We start from the raw sequence: 24,096 nt of genomic DNA, 5'->3' as shown, positions 1-24,096 counted from the left end.
TTTATTTTTACAAAAGGATCGATAGGCGACCGCAGTTGTAATGAGCACGCTTGTCTTACCTGCGCAGATATTGAATTATTGATGCCCGAGACTTGGGCATGCAAGCGTTTAGATGGCAGGTTGATTCTACGTTTGAGGCGTTCAGTGATGAACGAACACTCAGAACCAGAATCGATCAGAGCTCGTGCTGTAAAATTAACATTGTTGTGGAATATATTCACCATGGCTGTTCCTAGTAGAACCCCTTTGTCCGTATTGGAATAGCACGATTTAAAATTATGTGTTCTGCTATCCTTTGGCCTATTAGAGTCGAGGCGTTTTAGGGCCTCCTTGGATGTTGAGGGCAGGTCATCAGCGGGATCTCTGCTTTCCTTAAGAGCTGCTGCTTTTGGTTGAACTGCTGTAATGTGCAGGAGCGTGTTGTGTCTTGAGTGACATGTGCTGCAGTTATATCAGCTCGTACATCTCGACACCGTATGTCCTGACGACAGGCAGTTCAAGCAACAGTTGTTGCTCTTGACGCACGCGATGCGATCGGTGACCTTTAACTTCCGGAACTTCGGGCAACTTTGCAATTTGTGGTCGTCAGTGACACATAATTTGCACATATGTTTGGCGACACTTACCTGAAAGTTACCCATCCTTTTTGGTGTAGTTTCCGTGTGGTGTTGTAAGCTTTGCGCCTTGGGCGCTTTGTAGGCTTTAATTCCTTTTAAGCCTGACACTGTTTCAAGTGTCTGAAACCTGTTGGAAAGGAATTTGTCCATGTCTGTCCACTTTGAAATTTCAGATTTATTCTCTATCGTTTGTTCCCAAAGCGCTAGAGTACTCTCTGGCAATTTCGTGGAGCATAAATATGTAATAATTGCATCCCAGTTTGAAATATCTATTTGGTGGTTCTGTAAGGAGGAGATGCAATTATTAATGTCTCGTTGGAGTTTTTTTATCGAACTGCCACATTCAGTTTCGATTGTCTGTAGGTTAAACAAGATCTTCAGCTGCGTGTTCACCAGAATCCGTTTGTTCTCGTACCTTTCGCAGAGATTTTTCCACGCTGTAGCAAACCCGTCATTAGTGAGCGGGCACTTCCTCACAATGTCTCTGGCTTCACCCTGCGTTTTTTGGTTGAGGTGGAACAGCTTTTCGACCGGGGTAAGGCGCTTATTTAAAATGTATATGGCCGTGAACATATCGCGGAATGTTGGCCAAGATACGTAGTCGCCTTTGAAAACGTTCGTATCGCACGGTGGAAGGTGAATATTAAGTTCGCGTACTGCAAGTTCTTCGCCTTCCCGGTCTGCCTTTTCCAGCCTCGCAGAGAGGTCAGCCATCGTCGACATGCCGCGCAAATATGTGTGGTAACATATTTTATTCCTTTTCTTGATGGCGGCAAGATCCTTAGGAGAAGGACTTTCTGTTGAAAGCAAGTGGTCGTACGCGTAACAATATATATTATGTATATTATGTATGTCTGTATATATTTATTGACCAAAAAGATAATATATTTATATTTATGTACGAGAATTTCGCCACCCACACAATAATCAGCGGTATGTATACACCTGTGCAAAAAGTGCGCTGGGATCGATTTTAATTTACTGCGGCGTTGTTTGTGTAGTTGTGTACTCAACTTTACAGCGGGAATGTACAAGTAAAAGGAACGGAATAAGAGAAAAATTGAAAAATTCCCAACAACGCGCTGTTAGATGGTTGATTAACTTGAAAATACCGCGCGCACTTGTATTGTCTGTTTTCGGACAGACGGAGTCGTTGACCCTTTTTAATTTTTTTTTTTTTAAATAGCTTATTTCCACCAAAAAAAATGTGTGCAATAAATCCACGTACCTGATTTTGCTGGAACGGATTTTTAGCTGATGGATTGGTGCTTTTTATGCTTGCTGGTGCTTTTGATGTTTGCTGGTGCTTTTGCTTGCTTGTGCTTTTGATGCTCGCTGGTGCTCTTTAGCTTGCTGGTGCTTTTGCTTGCTGGTGCTCTGTTTAACTTGCTGGTGCTCTGTTTAACTTGCTGGTGCTCTGTTTAAAATGGATCTTTTACGTTAAGATCCGGCTCGAAGGACCATGTTCTCGATCGGAATGCGACGCGATGGGCGGTTTGAAAAATGTGGGGCCTCCACGGTCGCTCCGATGATATATTTTATAAAAAATGAAAAGCACAGTGTGTCTGTATATATTCATTTAATATTTATTTTGCAATATATACATAGATATATGCATAGAAAGAGGTATGTTAAGTATAAGTATAAGTGTAATTTATAATTTATTACCTGGTTGGCTGACACGTCCTGTTGCTTCTGATTGTACAATCGCAGTGAAAGTTATAGTTAAAATTAAAGTGAAAGTAACCTCGCCGAACAACGTTTAACACGGTAAACGTTTTAACTGTTCGGCGGGGAAATGCCAGGGTTAACGGCCTTCACGTTGCAGCGACTGGAAACGGTGGTTAGCAACAGTCGGAACGGTAGGCGCAGTTACCATTAGGGTGGCTAAAAATTTATATTTAATATTAGGGTGCGGCCTAAATATGCCGGCCCCCTTGCGATAAGCAATGATTATTTTAGGACGGAGGTGTCAGCCAACGTTCGGTATATTGGTGAGACATCGGAGGCTGCTGGTGCCGTCTGAAATGCTGCAAAGATGAAATTTTATGTACGTGGATTTATTATTGCACACGGAAAGAAGTCAAATTTATCATATTAAAATTTATTGATTCGTTATGTACAAATCATTTAGGGCCGTGATACCTGGCGAGGCCTAGTCGCCAGTGTATTGTCGCCCGTCCTTTTATTTTGGCGCATTATCGTTGGTTGCGCACGTGGTCGAAAAGGCCTGGTTTCCGATCCACGCGCACGCCACCGTTCATGCTACAGCTGGGGTTGAAGAGGCCTCGTCGCCAATCCCCTATCTTCATTGAGGCGAAAAGACCTTGTTTCCGCTCTGCTTGTTCAGGCGGAAAGGCCTAGTTTCCGCTCTGCTTGTTTAGGCGGAAAGGCCTAGTTTCCGCTCTGCTTGTCTAGGCGAAAAGGCCTAGTTTCCGCTCTAGACTCAGTCCTTTGTTTGGTTTTTTACAAACAAAAGGATTTTGAATTTAATTTTGAATTTAATTTTTTAACCGAAAATGTGTAGTGGTGCATTTGGCTGGTCAGTGCAGTGCTGATCACAGCGAAGGAGAAGACAAAGGAAAATAATATATATATTTTTGTTATGCACTATGCATATATGCAATAGGCATTTTAGTAGTTTTTTTTGTTATTTGGCGATGAGGAATTTTCATAGCCCTATGAGACACCCTGCCACCCAAAACAAAAAATGTACCTAATTAGGTACAATCACATATTAATGTCATTTTAATATGTATGTTCACCGCCATGGGGTGGGTACATACTAATGGACATTGCAATATTCGCCGCATAGGAGGATCGTGTCTTGGCTATGTGTGGATCGTAACCAAGTACAAGGTGTCCTGCCGTGGTGTGCATGATATATATTTTTTTTTCTTTTGTTCTATATTTTGGCTATAATAAGAACAAAATGATAAGCAAAAGAAGAGAAGATATATATAGATATAATTTTTCGTAGCATTTGCATACATAAGTGCATGATGTTAGAAAAACTAATAGTTTGCGTTACTTTACGCAAACTATCCCTGGAATGTGGAACCCATTTATATCATTCCTGTAGGGTATTTTTGTTTTTGTTTCTTAATCCCTAATTTCCTTAATGGCCGTCACCATTTCCTTTTCACATGTGTAGACGGCGTGTGACGCTGACGTGAGTGAAAATTGTGACTTTAAATAAATAAAAGTGCTGACAAACCAAAGCATCCTCTTTCCGCATATATGTTGTGGTTCAACAATGCACGCGAGCAGATTAAGCGCGAAAATCCGGGCATTAAAGTAACCGAAGTGGCGAAAAGAGGTGGAGAGAATTTGAGGCCCATGGAGGCAGCTGCCGAATTTATATTCATACAATCAGCTGGATTGAAACCACGTTTGCACAAAGTTTCAAGTCACACATCAAAGGTAAAACGAAAATAATATGCGTCATTTTCGATCGCTTACACATGCATTTATCGTATGAAAAGAATTTAGTGGTAGTGAAAGTAACAAAATAGAAACTTTGCATTTAATTTAATATAATAAAATTAAATAAATATTGATCAAAATGAAAAGTCGTGAAAAGAAAGAATAAAGGTTAATATTATATATGTGAAAAAAAAGTGACAAATGTGCGAGTGAGTAGTGTTAGAACTTGACGTTCTTCTGCCCAGTGAGAAATCGTCGCGCTAAAAAAAATTTCAGATCGGGCTTTAGATTAATTACACAAGTGTTAAGTGGTAATTGTTGGCATTTCGGTGTTGCGTGTAAAAAAAAGTCCACATGTACGCGTTACCAGTGACGGCAATTTAGTGGATGGGCCACCCACAAGTAAGCCTTGGACCACGGCAAAGAAAGAGCGCCATCAGAATTTGCGTATGGTTCTCGCATTTGGATCATCATGGAACAACATATTATATTTTAATTAAATTTTTATTTATATTAAAGGTGAGTTTATTATAAAGTGGAAATTTTAATTTTGTACTAGTAGTGTAGATATTAATATTGAACATTTGTGATTGAAAAGTCTAAAAAGAATTAAATCTTTTAAAAAATATATATATACGTATATGTTCAGTTTAGCAAAAATTATCAATATCAATTTGGAACCAATCATCTGCCGTAAAATCATGGAATTACACCATCAGAAGCATCATCAACATATGTGCACAACTTGAATGCTGCCAAGGCGCAGTTTACTGAAGCACAGAAAAGCTGATGTGACTACGACCATCCCATGTTGAAGCTATCTGGGATGCCGCCAGCTGGATGGATATCTTTAATCACCTCGTTGCCGCTGCTAAGAGGTAAATATGTTAATACGTGAATGTGACTGTAAAAGTAAAAATGTGCCTTTTTAGACGTTTGACCTAGAGAAGCCTGTTCGAATTTGTGGGACGAATGTTGGGCAAAGCGGTGCTTACTCTAAAGGATAAATTGAAGGAGCTAAAAGTGCATTCGGTGCTAGAAATCAACATCAAGTTAGGGCGGCACAAAAGGCGGTCGCCCATGCATGCGCGATTCGTAGGGTATGACCAAATGCTATGTTTTTATTTTTATTTTATTTATTCTAATTTTTCCTTTCATTGAATAGAGAAATTCGCGTGTGCTATCTAACTTAGAGTATTGAGAGTATGACACGTCGCATCATCAAACAAACTAAAATTAATCTGGTGTGTTTACGTGTGTTGCAAGATAATAAAAATTGAGCTTATTCTATTAGCCTAAAAGGGTATTTGAACAATGTAGTCATGTATTTTATTAATTCAATTGTAAATGAAACATATGTATTTTTTACAAAGATTTGGTGTTAATAAATTTTTGAAGATTCCTTAAATGAACTGAAAACTTTGACATTGTTCAAATAGTTGACGATTTTGAAGTAGTTTAAAATTTATCGCCCGAAAAATATGTAAAAAAAATATTTTGCTTTCACCTGTATTTTTTTTAAATGTAATAAATTATATTTTCTACAGTAAATCTTAATTCTCTTTGCTTCGTTACTTGGTACCTATTTTTATGTGATTAACGTTGGATAGTATAGATACATATATGTATATATATATATATATCATATATGTATATATAATATATATATGTATGCATGTAAGTACATTTGATGCAAAGTACACATAGGTATGCATATGTATAATTATGCAAGTCACCTCAAGTGTACACCTGCCCTTTATAGGTATAATTTATGGAACTTACTTGCATCGTTCGTAGGTTGTAGGGTTTGTTGTAGCTTCTTAGATTTGCTAGGGTATAACAGTGTGGTGATGTCAATCACCTTCTAGTAAAGGGTGAATCGCGAAGTGAGATTTGTTTCTACTAGGTAGGTATTGGAAGATATTAAGATATTACGTTGAGGGTGTAGGTGTGGATTTTTCCGTTTCTTCTGAGTAAGGTGGAAGGAGGACCAGTTTGACCAGTGGTCTAGTCACCTGTCCCCTTTGGGTCGTGATGTCCACGACGCGTACCTGATTGTCGGGTCCAGGATGTAGTTTTACCACTCGTCCCATTCTCCATTCGTTTGGTGGTAGGTTGTCCTCTTTAATTACGACAAGGTCCCCTACCTTGATGTTAGGTTTTTGATGTTTCCATTTCGTACGTTTTTGTAATTCGATGAGGAATTCCCTTTTCCATCGTTTGCAAAAGGTTTGATGGAGGGCTTTCAATTTCTGCCACCGATTCACAATTGAGGCAGGATTCTCGCTGGTTTCTATTTCTGGCGGAGCTAAGAGATGTCCGCCAACCAGAAAGTGACCAGGTGTGAGAGGCTCTAGATCGGATGGCTCATTTGAAGAGGGACTTAAAGGTCGCGAATTGAGACAGGACTCAATTCGGCATAAGAGGGTATTAAACTCCTCAAAAGTGTATTTAAGGCCAGAGGCTGTCTTTTTGAAGTGGGCTTTGAAGCTTTTCACACCTGCTTCCCACAGTCCGCCCATATGAGGGGCTGCTGCAGGTATGAAGTGCCATGTTAATGCCTGGTGGGCATATTTTGAAAGCGTGTTATTGCGTGCATCCGCAATAAACGCTTTAAATTCTGATCGTAAAGATCGAGAAGCTCCTACAAAGTTGGTACCATTGTCGGAGTAAACATTTTTTGGACATCCTCGTCTAGCAACGAATCTCGAGAAGGCTGCTAGAAAGGATGGGGTACTTAGGTCATTGGTGGCCTCTAAATGGATAGCTTTGGTGGCGAAACAGATAAATAGACAGACGTAGCCTTTGGAAATGCGACATCCTCTGCCGCGGAAGCTTTTGATGTCAAATGGACCTGCGAAGTCTACATCTGTATTAGTGAAGGTACGCGAAAAGGTGGTGAGTACCTGAGGAAGGATTCCCATGAGTTGGGTTTGCGATCGTTTTTTATAGATCGTGCAGATCTTGCAATTATGGATTATGGATCGGATCATATTTTTAACTCGCGGAATCCAGTACTGCGTTCGAATTAAACGCAACATCAGCTGATTTTCGCCATGCAGTGATATTTCGTGAATGAATTTTGTTATAAGGCGAGATAACCTGCTATTGTATGGAAGGATAATAGGATGACGTTCGTTATATGTTAAGTTGAGGGATGCGCCCAGACGACCGCCTGCCCTCATGATGTCATCTTTGTCGAGAAATGGATTGAGAGCCAATATCTCACTTTTTGTGTCAACTGTTTTCTTTTGTTTCAATTTCGCGTATTCTCCACCGTAATATTGCTTTTGATTGTTTATGATTAAGCGTTGTGTCGTTGCTTTAATTTCATCAGGTGAAATTAAGCAAGACTTTGCTTGAAATGCAATCTTTGTATTAGGGTGGGTTCTTTGAGAGAATCTCATAATATATGATAAAACTCTCAAAGCCCTTGGTAGATTGGAAAAACGGTCAAGAATACCGCTGAAATTGATTGTTGTTGTTGAATACACCTTTACCTTTTTCTCTTCCATCGTTGTTTCATAGTTACATTCTGATGTCGGCCATCGTGATTTGTCTTCTTGTAGGTAAGAAGGACCCTGCCACCACAAAGAATTGTGAACCAGTTCCTTGGCCGGAAGTCCTCTGCTTGCTAAGTCTGCTGGATTTGATGCCGAGTCCACATGACGCCAGTTATTGTTTCCGACCTTTTCCACTATTTTGGTTACTCGATGTGCCACAAAGGTTGACCACGAGCAGGGCGGTTTGCGAATCCATGCGAGGACGATTGTCGAATCTGTCCACAGATGAACATCTAGGTGTGCTAGGCTGAGATTTTCCGTAACCGTTTCTATAATATCCGCTAATAGGACGGCACCACATAATTCCAAACGTGGAAGGGATATCGTCTTAACAGGTGCCACTCTGGTTTTCGCGAGGAGTAGGTTGAGGTATACTTGATCCTGTTTCTTCACACGCAAGTAGACAGCAGCCGCGTATGCCTTTTCCGAAGCGTCGCAGAACCCATGGATTTCGGCGTTGTCTGCTGGTGAATAGTGCTCCCAACGAGGTATGCGGATATTATCAATTTCCCCATAATTCTGCATAAATGTCTGCCAGCGGTCTAATGTGACCGCAGATACGGTGTCGTCCCAATCAGTGCCTTCTAACCAAATGTTTTGCATAATAATCTTGGCAGTAATTATTATTGGGGCGAGCCACCCTAGTGGATCAAAAAGTTTGGCGATTGCCGAGAGGATTTCTCTTTTCGTAAGAACATCGTGGTTTTTTATTGGCTTTGTCATAAAATAAAAATGGTCGCAATGAGCATTCCATCTTATGCCAAGTGCCTTTACCGAACTAGTATCTTCGAAATCTAAAAAATCTTCATTGAGTAAATGGGCTTTTGGGATGCCCTTTAGAATTTTGTTGCAGTTGGAAGTCCATTTTCGCAATGGAAATCCAGCGGACTGCAAAACTTGCATAATTTCGTCTCTGGCTGTTATTGCAGAGTCGATGCTATGACCCCCGGCAAGAACGTCGTCAACATACATGCATTTCCGAAGTATGTCTGATGCTGTTGGAAAGGAGTTTTCAACATCATCAGCTAATTGAAGTAATGCCCTTATCGCAAGATAAGGAGCACAATTTATGCCGAAAGTAACAGTCTTTAATTCGTATAGACTGATTGGGTCTTTCGGGCAAGTGCGAAAAACTATTCGCTGATACTTAGTATGTGTATTGCTTACCAATATCTGACGGTACATCTTCTCGATATCGCTGTTGAAGACATACTTGTATAATCGCCAGCGGAGGATCAGGACAGTCATATCTGCTTGCAATACCGGACCTGGATGAAGGACGTCGTTGAGGCTCATTCCATTGGCAGTCGGGCATGAGGCGTTAAATACCACGCGCACTTTGGTGGAGGTGCTCTCTTCCTTCATGACGGCATGATGAGGTAGAAAATAATGGTCGGTTGCATTTGCAGGTATGTTGGTTGTGATTTTGTCCATATGACCTAGCGTTTCATATTCTGCCACCACTCTAGTATATTCCTTTTGCAGGGACGGATTTTTCGCGTGACGCGTCTCATTCCGGAAGAATTGAGAGCAGGCGCTCTTGAGTGATGGTCCCAGCTTGATGGTTGATGTAAAATCCTGTTTGAAGGGTAAGGTAACGACGTACTTTCCATCTTGGTTGCGCTTCGTAGTGGTCCGATATAACTCCTCGCAATACACGTCATCTTCAGTCTGTCTTTCTTTTTTTGGGATGTCTTCTAATTCCCAAAAGGCAGCTAGTTGCTTGTCCAGGGTGACTTCGCTGAAAAGAGACCAGTTAGTATCCACCCGAATACAGTCTCTTGGGCAAGAAGTGTACTTAGTACATTTTTCTTCAAGCCGCTTAAAATAATTTGGGGATAAATGTCTCCGCCAAGGACAAGATCCACTGGTTCATTGACGAAGAACCTCTTATCTGCCAAAGTAAGATCTGGAAATGCTTGCCTGGTCATTGCGCTTACTAGGCAAGTTGGCAGATTTCCAGTTAATTGCGGCAAAACTAGCGCAATTGTGTTTATTTTTACAAAAGGATCGATAGGCGACCGCAGTTGTAATGAGCACGCTTGTCTTACCTGCGCAGATATTGAATTGTTGATGCCCGAGACTTGGGCATGCAAGCGTTTAGATGGCAGGTTGATTCTACGTTTGAGGCGTTCAGTGATGAACGAACACTCAGAACCAGAATCGATCAGAGCTCGTGCTGTAAAATTAACATTGTTGTTGAATATATTCACCATGGCTGTTCCTAGTAGAACCCCTTTGTCCGTATTGGAATAGCACGATTTAAAATTATGTGTTCTGCTATCCTTTGGCCTATTAGAGTCGAGGCGTTTTAGGGCCTCCTTGGATGTTGAGGGCAGGTCATCAGCGGGATCTCTGCTTTCCTTAAGAGCTGCTGCTTTTGGTTGAACTGCTGTAATGTGCAGGAGCGTGTTGTGTCTTGAGTGACATGTGCTGCAGTTATATGAGCTCGTACATCTCGACACCGTATGTCCTGACGACAGGCAGTTCAAGCAACAGTTGTTGCTCTTGACGCACGCGATGCGATCGGTGACCTTTAACTTCCGGAACTTCGGGCAACTTTGCAATTTGTGGTCGTCAGTGACACATAATTTGCACATATGTTTGGCGACACTTACCTGAAAGTTACCCATCCTTTTTGGTGTAGTTTCCGTGTGGTGTTGTAAGCTTTGCGCCTTGGGCGCTTTGTAGGCTTTAATTCCTTTTAAGCCTGACACTGTTTCAAGTGTCTGAAACCTGTTGGAAAGGAATTTGTCCATGTCTGTCCACTTTGAAATTTCAGATTTATTCTCTATCGTTTGTTCCCAAAGCGCTAGAGTACTCTCTGGCAATTTCGTGGAGCATAAATATGTAATAATTGCATCCCAGTTTGAAATATCTATTTGGTGGTTCTGTAAGGAGGAAATGCAATTATTAATGTCTCGTTGGAGTTTTTTTATCGAACTGCCACATTCAGTTTCGATTGTCTGTAGGTTAAACAGGATCTTCAGCTGCGTGTTCACCAGAATCCGTTTGTTCTCGTACCTTTCGCAGAGATTTTTCCATGCTGTAGCAAACCCGTCATTAGTGAGCGGGCACTTCCTCACAATGTCTCTGGCTTCACCCTGCGTTTTTTGGTTGAGGTGGAACAGCTTTTCGACCGGGGTAAGGCGCTTATTTAAAATGTATATGGCCGTGAACATATCGCGGAATGTTGGCCAAGATACGTAGTCGCCTTTGAAAACGTTCGTATCGCACGGTGGAAGGTGAATATTAAGTTCGCGTACTGCAAGTTCTTCGCCTTCCCGGTCTGCCTCTTCCAGCCTCGCAGAGAGGTCAGCCATCGTCGACATGCCGCGCAAATATGTGTGGTAACATATTTTATTCCTTTTCTTGATAGCGGCAAGATCCTTAGGAGAAGGACTTTCTGTTGAAAGCAAGTGGTCGTACGCGGCTTTGGCTTTTTTCCACATTGCTTTCAACTCCTCCTGTTGGATCCGGAGTGAAAATTTCGAATGGTCACTCGACGGAGTGCCATTAAAATCGGCTTCGAATTCCGTCACGGCGTCGACTAAACGAATATAGGTATCCATATTGTAAGTATGGGATACAAAAACTTACACGGTATTAAAAAAAATGCTCCTTCGCGAAATGGAGACGAATTCACAGCGAGACCCAAGCCCAAAATGCACCACCGAGATTAAAATAACAATATATATTATGTATATTATGTATGTCTGTATATATTTATTGACCAAAAAGATAATATATTTATATTTATGTACGAGAATTTCGCCACCCACACAATAATCAGCGGTATGTATACACCTGTGCAAAAAGTGCGCTGGGATCGATTTTAATTTACTGCGGCGTTGTTTGTGTAGTTGTGTACTCAACTTTACAGCGGGAATGTACAAGTAAAAGGAACGGAATAAGAGAAAAATTGAAAAATTCCCAACAACGCGCTGTTAGATGGTTGATTAACTTGAAAATACCGCGCGCACTTGTATTGTCTGTTTTCGGACAGACGGAGTCGTTGACCCTTTTTAATTTTTTTTTTTTTAAATAGCTTATTTCCACCAAAAAAAATGTGTGCAATAAATCCACGTACCTGATTTTGCTGGAACGGATTTTTAGCTGATGGATTGGTGCTTTTTATGCTTGCTGGTGCTTTTGATGTTTGCTGGTGCTTTTGCTTGCTTGTGCTTTTGATGCTCGCTGGTGCTCTTTAGCTTGCTGGTGCTTTTGCTTGCTGGTGGTGCTCTGTTTAACTTGCTGGTGCTCTGTTTAAAATTGATCTTTTACGTTAAGATCCGGCTCGAAGGACCATGTTCTCGATCGGAATGCGACGCGATGGGCGGTTTGAAAAATGTGGGGCCTCCACGGTCGCTCCGATGATATATTTTATAAAAAATGAAAAGCACAGTGTGTCAGTATATATTCATTTAATATTTATTTTGCAATATATACATTGATATATGCATAGAAAGAGGTATGTTAAGTATAAGTATAAGTGTAATTTATAATTTATTACCTGGTTGGCTGACACGTCCTGTTGCTTCTGATTGTACAATCGCAGTGAAAGTTATAGTTAAAATTAAAGTGAAAGTAACCTCGCCGAACAACGTTTAACACGGTAAACGTTTTAACTGTTCGGCGGGGAAATGCCAGGGTTAACGGCCTTCACGTTGCAGCGACTGGAAACGGTGGTTAGCAACAGTCGGAACGGTAGGCGCAGTTACCATTAGGGTGGCTAAAAATTTATATTTAATATTAGGGTGCGGCCTAAACATGCCGGCCCCCTTGCGATAAGCAATGATTATTTTAGGACGGAGGTGTCAGCCAACGTTCGGTATATTGGTGAGACATCGGAGGCTGCTGGTGCCGTCTGATTTATTATTGCACACGAAAAGAAGTAAAATTTATCATATTAAAATTTATTGATTCGTTATGTACAAATCATTTAGGGCCGTGATACCTGGCGAGGCCTAGTCGCCAGTGTATTGTCGCCCGTCCTTTTATTTTGGCGCATTATCGTTGGTTGCGCACGTAGTCGAAAAGGCCTGGTTTCCGATCCACGCGCACGCCACCGTTCATGCTACAGCTGGGGTTGAAGAGGCCTCGTCTCCAATCCCCTATCTTCATTGAGGCGAAAAGACCTTGTTTCCGCTCTGCTTGTTCAGGCGGAAAGGCCTAGTTTCCGCTCTGCTTGTCTAGGCGAAAAGGCCTAGTTTCCGCTCTAGACTCAGTCCTTTGTTTGGTTTTTTACAAACAAAAGGATTTTGAATTTAATTTTGAATTTAATTTCTTAACCGAAAATGTGTAGTGGTGCATTTGGCTGGTCAGTGCAGTGCTGATCACAGCGAAGGAGAAGACAAAGGAAAATAATATATATATTTTTGTTATGCACTATGCATATATGCACTAGGCATTTTAGTAGTTTTTTTTGTTATTTGGCGATGAGGAATTTTCATAGCCCTATGAGACACCCTGCCACCCAAAACAAAAAATGTACCTAATTAGGTACAATCACATATTAATGTCATTTTAATATGTATGTTCACCGCCAGGGGGTGGGTACATACTAATGGACATTGCAATATTCGCCGCATAGGAGGATCGTGTCTTGGCTATGTGTGGATCGTAACCAAGTACAAGGTGTCCTGCCGTGGTGTGCATGATATATATTTTTTTTCTTTTGTTCTATATTTTGGCTATAATAAGAACAAAATGATAAGCAAAAGAAGAGAAGATATATATAGATATAATTTTTCGTAGCATTTGCATACATAAGTGCATGATGTTAGAAAAACTAATAGTTTGCGTTACTTTACGCAAACTATCCCTGGAATGTGGAACCCATTTATATCATTCCTGTAGGGTATTTTTGTTTTTGTTTCTTAATCCCTAATTTCCTTAATGGCCGTCACCATTTCCTTTTCACATGTGTAGACGGCGTGTGACGCTGACGTGAGTGAAAATTGTGACTTTAAATAAATAAAAGTGCTGACAAACCAAAGCATCCTCTTTCCGCATATATGTTGTGGTTCAACAATGCACGCGAGCAGATTAAGCGCGAAAATCCGGGCATTAAAGTAACCGAAGTGGCGAAAAGAGGTGGAGAGAATTTGAGGCCCATGGAGGCAGCTGCCAAATTTATATTCATACAATCAGCTGGATTGAAACCACGTTTGCACAAAGTTTCAAGTCACACATCAAAGGTAAAACGAAAATAATATGCGTCATTTTCGATCGCTTACACATGCATTTATCGTATGAAAAGAATTTAGTGGTAGTGAAAGTAACAAAATAGAAACTTTGCATTTAATTTAATATAATAAAATTAAATAAATATTGATCAAAATGAAAAGTCGTGAAAAGAAAGAATAAAGGTTAATATTATATATGTGAAAAAAAATAAGTGACAAATGTGCGAGTGAGTAGTGTTAGAACTTGACGTTCTTCTGCCCAGTGAGAAATCGTCGCGCTAAAAAAAATTTCAGATCGGGCTTTAGATTAATTACACAAGTGTTAAGTGGTAATTGTTGGCATTTCGGTGTTGCGTGTAAAAAAAAGTCCACATGTACGCGTTACCAGTGACGGCAATTTAGTGGATGGGCCACCCACAAGTAAGCCTTGGACCACGGCAAAGAAAGAGCGCCATCAGAATTTGCGTATGGTTCTCGCATTTGGATCATCATGGAACAACATATTATATTTTAATTAAATTTTTATTTATATTAAAGGTGAGTTTATTATAAAGTGGAAATTTTAATTTTGTACTAGTAGTGTAGATATTAATATTGAACATTTGTGATTGAAAAGTCTAAAAAGAATTAAATCTTTTAAAAAATATATATATACGTATATGTTCAGTTTAGCAAAAATTATCAATATCAATTTGGAACCAATCATCTGCCGTAAAATCATGGAATTACACCATCAGAAGCATCATCAACATATGTGCACAACTTGAATGCTGCCAAGGCGCAGTTTACTGAAGCACAGAAAAGCTGATGTGACTACGACCATCCCATGTTGAAGCTATCTGGGATGCCGCCAGCTGGATGGATATCTTTAATCACCTCGTTGCCGCTGCTAAGAGGTAAATATGTTAATACGTGAATGTGACTGTAAAAGTAAAAATGTGCCTTTTTAGACGTTTGACCTAGAGAAGCCTGTTCGAATTTGTGGGGCGAATGTTGGGCAAAGCGGTGCTTACTCTAAAGGATAAATTGAAGGAGCTAAAAGTGCATTCGGTGCTAGAAATCAACATCAAGTTAGGGCGGCACAAAAGGCGGTCGCCCATGCATGCGCGATTCGTAGGGTATGACCAAATGCTATGTTTTTATTTTTATTTTATTTATTCTAATTTTTCCTTTCATTGAATAGAGAAATTCGCGTGTGCTATCTAACTTAGAGTATTGAGAGTATGACACGTCGCATCATCAAACTAAACTACTACAACCAAAACGCGCCGAAAAACGAAAAAAAAAAAAAAACTAAAATTAATCTGGTGTGTTTACGTGTGTTGCAAGATAATAAAAATTGAGCTTATTCTATTAGCCTAAAAGGGTATTTGAACAATGTAGTCATGTATTTTATTAATTCAATTGTAAATGAAACATATGTATTTTTTACAAAGATTTGGTGTTAATAAATTTTTGAAGATTCCTTAAATGAACTGAAAACTTTGACATTGTTCAAATAGTTGACGATTTTGAAGTAGTTTAAAATTTATCGCCCGAAAAATATGTAAACAAAATATTTTGCTTTCACCTGTATTTTTTTTTAAATGTAATAAATTATATTTTCTACAGTAAATCTTAATTCTCTTTGCTTCGTTACTTGGTACCTTTTTTTATGTGATTAACGTTGGATAGTATAGATACATATGTGTATATATATATATATATATATCATATATGTATATATAATATATATATGTATGCATGTAAGTACATTTGATGCAAAGTACACATAGGTATGCATATGTATAATTATGCAAGTCACCTCAAGTGTACACCTGCCCTTTATAGGTACAATTTATGGAACTTACTTGCATCGTTCGTAGGTTGTAGGGTTTGTTGTAGCTTCTTAGATTTGCTAGGGTATAACAGTGTGGTGATGTCAATCACCTTCTAGTAGAGGGTGAATCGCGAAGTGAGATTTGTTTCTACTAGGTAGGTATTGGAAGATATTAAGATATTACGTTGAGGGTGTAGGTGTGGATTTTTCCGTTTCTTCTGAGTAAGGTGGAAGGAGGACCAGTTTGACCAGTGGTCTAGTCACCTGTCCCCTTTTGGTCGTGATGTCCACGACGCGTACCTGATTGTCGGGTCCAGGATGTAGTTTTACCACTCGTCCCATTCTCCATTCGTTTGGTGGTAGGTTGTCCTCTTTAATTACGACAAGGTCCCCTACCTTGATGTTAGGTTTTTGATGTTTCCATTTCGTACGTTTTTGTAATTCGATGAGGAATTCCCTTTTCCATCGTTTGCAAAAGGTTTGATGGAGGGCTTTCAATTTCTGCCACCGATTCACAATTGAGGCAGGATTCTCGCTGGTTTCTATTTCTGGCGGAGCTAAGAGATGTCCGCCAACCAGAAAGTGACTAGGTGTGAGAGGCTCTAGATCGGATGGCTCATTTGAAGAGGGACTTAAGGGTCGCGAATTGAGACAGGACTCAATTCGGCATAAGAGGGTATTAAACTCCTCAAAAGTGTATTTAAGGCCAGAGGCTGTCTTTTTGAAGTGGGCTTTGAAGCTTTTCACACCTGCTTCCCACAGTCCGCCCATATAAGGGGCTGCTGCAGGTATGAAGTGCCATGTTAATGCCTGGTGGGCATATTTTGAAAGCGTGTTATTGCGTGCATCCGCAATAAACGCTTTAAATTCTGATCGTAAAGATCGAGAAGCTCCTACAAAGTTGGTACCATTGTCGGAGTAAACATTTTTTGGACATCCTCGTCTAGCAACGAATCTCGAGAAGGCTGCTAGAAAGGATGGGGTACTTAGGTCATTGGTGGCCTCTAAATGGATAGCTTTGGTGGCGAAACAGATAAATAGACAGACGTAGCCTTTGGAAATGCGACATCCTCTGCCGCGGAAGCTTTTGATGTCAAATGGACCTGCGAAGTCTACACCTGTATTAGTGAAGGTACGCGAAAAGGTGGTGCGTACCTGAGGAAGGATTCCCATGAGTTGGGTTTGCGATCGTTTTTTATAGATCGTGCAGATCTTGCAATTATGGATTATGGATCGGATCATATTTTTAACTCGCGGAATCCAGTACTGCGTTCGAATTAAACGCAACATCAGCTGATTTTCGCCATGCAGTGATATTTCGTGAATGAATTTTGTTATAAGGCGAGATAACCTGCTATTGTATGGAAGGATAATAGGATGACGTTCGTTGTATGTTAAGTTGAGGGATGCGCCCAGACGACCGCCTGCCCTCATGATGTCATCTTTGTCGAGAAATGGATTGAGAGCCAATATCTCACTTTTTGTGTCAACTGTTTTCTTTTGTTTCAATTTCGCGTATTCTCCACCGTAATATTGCTTTTGATTGTTTATGATTAAGCGTTGTGTCGTTGCTTTAATTTCATCAGGTGAAATTAAGCAAGACTTTGCTTGAAATGCAATCTTTGTATTAGGGTGGGTTCTTTGAGAGAATCTCATAATATATGATAAAACTCTCAAAGCCCTTGGTAGATTGGAAAAACGGTCAAGAATATCGCTGAAATTGATTGTTGTTGTTGAATACACCTTTACCTTTTTCTCTTCCATCGTTGTTTTATAGTTACATTCTGATGTCGGCCATCGTGATTTGTCTTCTTGTAGGTAAGAAGGACCCTGCCACCACAAAGAATTGTGAACCAGTTCCTTGGCCGGAAGTCCTCTGCTTGCTAAGTCTGCTGGATTTGATGCCGAGTCCACATGACGCCAGTTATTGTTTCCGACCTTTTCCACTATTTTGGTTACTCGATGTGCCACAAAGGTTGACCACGAGCAGGGCGGTTTGCGAATCCATGCGAGGACGATTGTCGAATCTGTCCACAGATGAACATCCAGGTGTGCTAGGCTGAGATTTTCCGTAACCGTTTCTATAATATCCGCTAATAGGACGGCACCACATAATTCCAAACGTGGAAGGGATATCGTCTTAACAGGTGCCACTCTGGTTTTCGCGAGGAGTAGGTTGAGGTATACTTGATCCTGTTTCTTCACACGCAAGTAGACAGCAGCCGCGTATGCCTTTTCCGAAGCGTCGCAGAACCCATGGATTTCGGCGTTGTCTGCTGGTGAATAGTGCACCCAACGAGGTATGCGGATATTATCAATTTCCCCATAATTCTGCATAAATGTCTGCCAGCGGTCTAATGTGAGCGCAGATACGGTGTCGTCCCAATCAGTGCCTTCTAACCAAATGTTTTGCATAATAATCTTGGCAGTAATTATTATTGGGGCGAGCCACCCTAGTGGATCAAAAAGTTTGGCGATTGCCGAGAGGATTTCTCTTTTCGTAAGAACATCGTGGTTTTTTATTGGCTTTGTCATAAAATAAAAATGGTCGCAATGAGCATTCCATCTTATGCCAAGTGCCTTTACCGAACTAGTATCTTCGAAATCTAAAAAATCTTCATTGAGTAAATGGGCTTTTGGGATGCCCTTTAGAATTTTGTTGCAGTTGGAAGTCCATTTTCGCAATGGAAATCTAGCGGACTGCAAAACTTGCATAATTTCGTCTCTGGCTGTTATTGCAGAGTCGATGCTATGACCCCCGGCAAGAACGTCGTCAACATACATGCATTTCCGAAGTATGTCTGATGCTGTTGGAAAGGAGTTTTCAACATCATCAGCTAATTGAAGTAATGCCCTTATCGCAAGATAAGGAGCACAATTTATGCCGAAAGTAACAGTCTTTAATTCGTATAGACTGATTGGGTCTTTCGGGCAAGTGCGAAAAACTATTCGCTGATACTTAGTATGTGTATTGCTTACCAATATCTGACGGTACATCTTCTCGATATCGCTGTTGAAGACATACTTGTATAATCGCCAGCGGAGGATCAGGACAGTCATATCTGCTTGCAATACCGGACCTGGATGAAGGACGTCGTTGAGGCTCATTCCATTGGCAGTCGGGAATGAGGCGTTAAATACCACGCGCACTTTGGTGGAGGTGCTCTCTTCCTTCATGACGGCATGATGAGGAAGAAAATAATGGTCGGTTGCATTTGCAGGTATGTTGGTTGTGATTTTGTCCATATGACCTAGCGTTTCATATTCTGCCACCACTCTAGTATATTCCTTTTGCAGGGACGGATTTTTCGCGAGACGCGTCTCATTCCGGAAGAATTGAGAGCAGGCGCTCTTGAGTGATGGTCCCAGCTTGATGGTTGATGTAAAATCCTGTTTGAAGCGTAAGGTAACGACGTACTTTCCATCTTGGTTGCGCTTCGTAGTGGTCCGATATAACTCCTCGCAATACACGTCATCTTCAGTCTGTCTTTCTTTTTTTGGGATGTCTTCTAATTCCCAAAAGGCAGCTAGTTGCTTGTCCAGGGTGACTTCGCCTAAAAGAGAAACTATCTTGTTTGGTGGGCCGATTGTTTCGGATCGACCAGTTAGTATCCACCCGAATACAGTCTCTTGGGCAAGAAGTGTACTTAGTACATTTTTCTTCAAGCCGCTTAAAATAATTTGGGGATAAATGTCTCCGCCAAGGAGTCATTGCGCTTACTAGGCAAGTTGGCAGATTTCCAGTTAATTGCGGCAAAACTAGCGCAATTGTGTTTATTTTTACAAAAGGATCGATAGGCGACCGCAGTTGTAATGAGCACGCTTGTCTTACCTGCGCAGATATTGAATTGTTGATGCCCGAGACTTGGGCATGCAAGCGTTTAGATGGCAGGTTGATTCTACGTTTGAGGCGTTCAGTGATGAACGAACACTCAGAACCAGAATCGATCAGAGCTCGTGCTGTAAAATTAACATTGTTGTTGAATATATTCACCATGGCTGTTCCTAGTAGAACCCCTTTGTCCGTATTGGTATAGCACGATTTAAAATTATGTGTTCTGCTATCCTTTGGCCTATTAGAGTCGAGGCGTTTTAGGGCCTCCTTGGATGTTGAGGGCAGGTCATCAGCGGGATCTCTGCTTTCCTTAAGAGCTGCTGCTTTTGGTTGAACTGCTGTAATGTGCAGGAGCGTGTTGTGTCTTGAGTGACATGTGCTGCAGTTATATGAGCTCGTACATCTCGACACCGTATGTCCTGACGACAGGCAGTTCAAGCAACAGTTGTTGCTCTTGACGCACGCGATGCGATCGGTGACCTTTAACTTCCGGAACTTCGGGCAACTTTGCAATTTGTGGTCGTCAGTGACACATAATTTGCACATATGTTTGGCGACACTTACCTGAAAGTTACCCATCCTTTTTGGTGTAATTTCCGTGTGGTGTTGTAAGCTTTGCGCCTTGGGCGCTTTGTAGGCTTTAATTCCTTTTAAGCCTGACACTGTTTCAAGTGTCGGAAACCTGTTGGAAAGGAATTTGTCCATGTCTGTCCACTTTGAAATTTCAGATTTATTCTCTATCGTTTGTTCCCAAAGCGCTAGAGTACTCTCTGGCAATTTCGTGGAGCATAAATATGTAATAATTGCATCCCAGTTTGAAATATCTATTTGGTGGTTCTGTAAGGAGGAAATGCAATTATTAATGTCTCGTTGGAGTTTTTTTATCGAACTGCCACATTCAGTTTCGATTGTCTGTAGGTTAAACAGGATCTTCAGCTGCGTGTTCACCAGAATCCGTTTGTTCTCGTACCTTTCGCAGAGATTTTTCCATGCTGTAGCAAACCCGTCATTAGTGAGCGGGCACTTCCTCACAATGTCTCTGGCTTCACCCTGCGTTTTTTGGTTGAGGTGGAACAGCTTTTCGACCGGGGTAAGGCGCTTATTTAAGATACGTAGTCGCCTTTGAAAACGTTCGTATCGCACGGTGGAAGGTGAATATTAAGTTCGCGTACTGCAAGTTCTTCGCCTTCCCGGTCTGCCTCTTCCAGCCTCGCAGAGAGGTCAGCCATCGTCGACATGCCGCGCAAATATGTGTGGTAACATATTTTATTCCTTTTCTTGATGGCGGCAAGATCCTTAGGAGAAGGACTTTCTGTTGAAAGCAAGTGGTCGTACGCGGCTTTGGCTTTTTCCCACATTGCTTTCAACTCCTCCTGTTGGATCCGGAGTGAAAATTTCGAATGGTCACTCGACGGAGTGCCATTAAAATCGGCTTCGAATTCCGTCACGGCGTCGACTAAACGAATATAGGTATCCATATTGTAAGTATGGGATACAAAAACTTACACGGTATTAAAAAAAATGCTCCTTCGCGAAATGGAGACGAATTCACAGCGAGACCCAAGCCCAAAATGCACCACCGAGATTAAAATAACAATATATATTATGTATATTATGTATGTCTGTATATATTTATTGACCAAAAAGATAATATATTTATATTTATGTACGAGAATTTCGCCACCCACACAATAATCAGCGGTATGTATACACCTGTGCAAAAAGTGCGCTGGGATCGATTTTAATTTACTGCGGCGTTGTTTGTGTAGTTGTGTACTCAACTTTACAGCGGGAATGTACAAGTAAAAGGAACGGAATAAGAGAAAAATTGAAAAATTCCCAACAACGCGCTGTTAGATGGTTGATTAACTTGAAAATACCGCGCGCACTTGTATTGTCTGTTTTCGGACAGACGGAGTCGTTGACCCTTTTTAATTTTTTTTTTTTAAATAGCTTATTTCCACCAAAAAAAATGTGTGCAATAAATCCACGTACCTGATTTTGCTGGAACGGATTTTTAGCTGATGGATTGGTGCTTTTTATGCTTGCTGGTGCTTTTGATGTTTGCTGGTGCTTTTGCTTGCTTGTGCTTTTGATGCTCGCTGGTGCTCTTTAGCTTGCTGGTGCTTTTGCTTGCTGGTGCTCTGTTTAAAATGGATCTTTTACGTTAAGATCCGGCTCGAAGGACCATGTTCTCGATCGGAATGCGACGCGATGGGCGGTTTGAAAAATGTGGGGCCTCCACGGTCGCTCCGATGATATATTTTATAAAAAATGAAAAGCACAGTGTGTCAGTATATATTCATTTAATATTTATTTTGCAATATATACATAGATATATGCATAGAAAGAGGTATGTTAAGTATAAGTATAAGTGTAATTTATAATTTATTACCTGGTTGGCTGACACGTCCTGTTTCTTCTGATTGTACAATCGCAGTGAAAGTTATAGTTAAAATTAAAGTGAAAGTAACCTCGCCGAACAACGTTTAACACGGTAAACGTTTTAACTGTTCGGCGGGGAAATGCCAGGGTTAACGGCCTTCACGTTGCAGCGACTGGAAACGGTGGTTAGCAACAGTCGGAACGGTAGGCGCAGTTACCATTAGGGTGGCTAAAAATTTATATTTAATATTAGGGTGCGGCCTAAACATGCCGGCCCCCTTGCGATAAGCAATGATTATTTTAGGACGGAGGTGTCAGCCAACGTTCGGTATATTGGTGAGACATCGGAGGCTGCTGGTGCCGTCTGATTTATTATTGCACACGAAAAGAAGTAAAATTTATCATATTAAAATTTATTGATTCGTTATGTACAAATCATTTAGGGCCGTGATACCTGGCGAGGCCTAGTCGCCAGTGTATTGTCGCCCGTCCTTTTATTTTGGCGCATTATCGTTGGTTGCGCACGTAGTCGAAAAGGCCTGGTTTCCGATCCACGCGCACGCCACCGTTCATGCTACAGCTGGGGTTGAAGAGGCCTCGTCTCCAATCCCCTATCTTCATTGAGGCGAAAAGACCTTGTTTCCGCTCTGCTTGTTCAGGCGGAAAGGCCTAGTTTCCGCTCTGCTTGTCTAGGCGAAAAGGCCTAGTTTCCGCTCTAGACTCAGTCCTTTGTTTGGTTTTTTACAATCAAGAGGATTTTGAATTTAATTTTGAATTTAATTTCTTAACCGAAAATGTGTAGTGGTGCATTTGGCTGGTCAGTGCAGTGCTGATCACAGCGAAGGAGAAGACAAAGGAAAATAATATATATATTTTTGTTATGCACTATGCATATATGCACTAGGCATTTTAGTAGTTTTTTTTGTTATTTGGCGATGAGGAATTTTCATAGCCCTATGAGACACCCTGCCACCCAAAACAAAAAATGTACCTAATTAGGTACAATCACATATTAATGTCATTTTAATATGTATGTTCACCGCCAGGGGGTGGGTACATACTAATGGACATTGCAATATTCGCCGCATAGGAGGATCGTGTCTTGGCTATGTGTGGATCGTAACCAAGTACAAGGTGTCCTGCCGTGGTGTGCATGATATATATTTTTTTTCTTTTGTTCTATATTTTGGCTATAATAAGAACAAAATGATAAGCAAAAGAAGAGAAGATATATATAGATATAATTTTTCGTAGCATTTGCATACATAAGTGCATGATGTTAGAAAAACTAATAGTTTGCGTTACTTTACGCAAACTATCCCTGGAATGTGGAACCCATTTATATCATTCCTGTAGGGTATTTTTGTTTTTGTTTCTTAATCCCTAATTTCCTTAATGACCGTCACCATTTCCTTTTCACATGTGTAGACGGCGTGTGACGCTGACGTGAGTGAAAATTGTGACTTTAAATAAATAAAAGTGCTGACAAACCAAAGCATCCTCTTTCCGCATATATGTTGTGGTTCAACAATGCACGCGAGCAGATTAAGCGCGAAAATCCGGGCATTAAAGTAACCGAAGTGGCGAAAAGAGGTGGAGAGAATTTGAGGCCCATGGAGGCAGCTGCCAAATTTATATTCATACAATCAGCTGGATTGAAACCACGTTTGCACAAAGTTTCAAGTCACACATCAAAGGTAAAACGAAAATAATATGCGTCATTTTCGATCGCTTACACATGCATTTATCGTATGAAAAGAATTTAGTGGTAGTGAAAGTAACAAAATAGAAACTTTGCATTTAATTTAATATAATAAAATTAAATAAATATTGATCAAAATGAAAAGTCGTGAAAAGAAAGAATAAAGGTTAATATTATATATGTGAAAAAAAATAAGTGACAAATGTGCGAGTGAGTAGTGTTAGAACTTGACGTTCTTCTGCCCAGTGAGAAATCGTCGCGCTAAAAAAAATTTCAGATCGGGCTTTAGATTAATTACACAAGTGTTAAGTGGTAATTGTTGGCATTTCGGTGTTGCGTGTAAAAAAAAGTCCACATGTACGCGTTACCAGTGACGGCAATTTAGTGGATGGGCCACCCACAAGTAAGCCTTGGACCACGGCAAAGAAAGAGCGCCATCAGAATTTGCGTATGGTTCTCGCATTTGGATCATCATGGAACAACATATTATATTTTAATTAAATTTTTATTTATATTAAAGGTGAGTTTATTATAAAGTGGAAATTTTAATTTTGTACTAGT

Source organism: Anastrepha ludens, chromosome X (assembly GCF_028408465.1).
Source record: "Anastrepha ludens isolate Willacy chromosome X, idAnaLude1.1, whole genome shotgun sequence".
Lineage (NCBI taxonomy): Eukaryota > Metazoa > Arthropoda > Insecta > Diptera > Tephritidae > Anastrepha > Anastrepha ludens.
Note: the sequence above shows the minus strand (reverse complement) of the source record.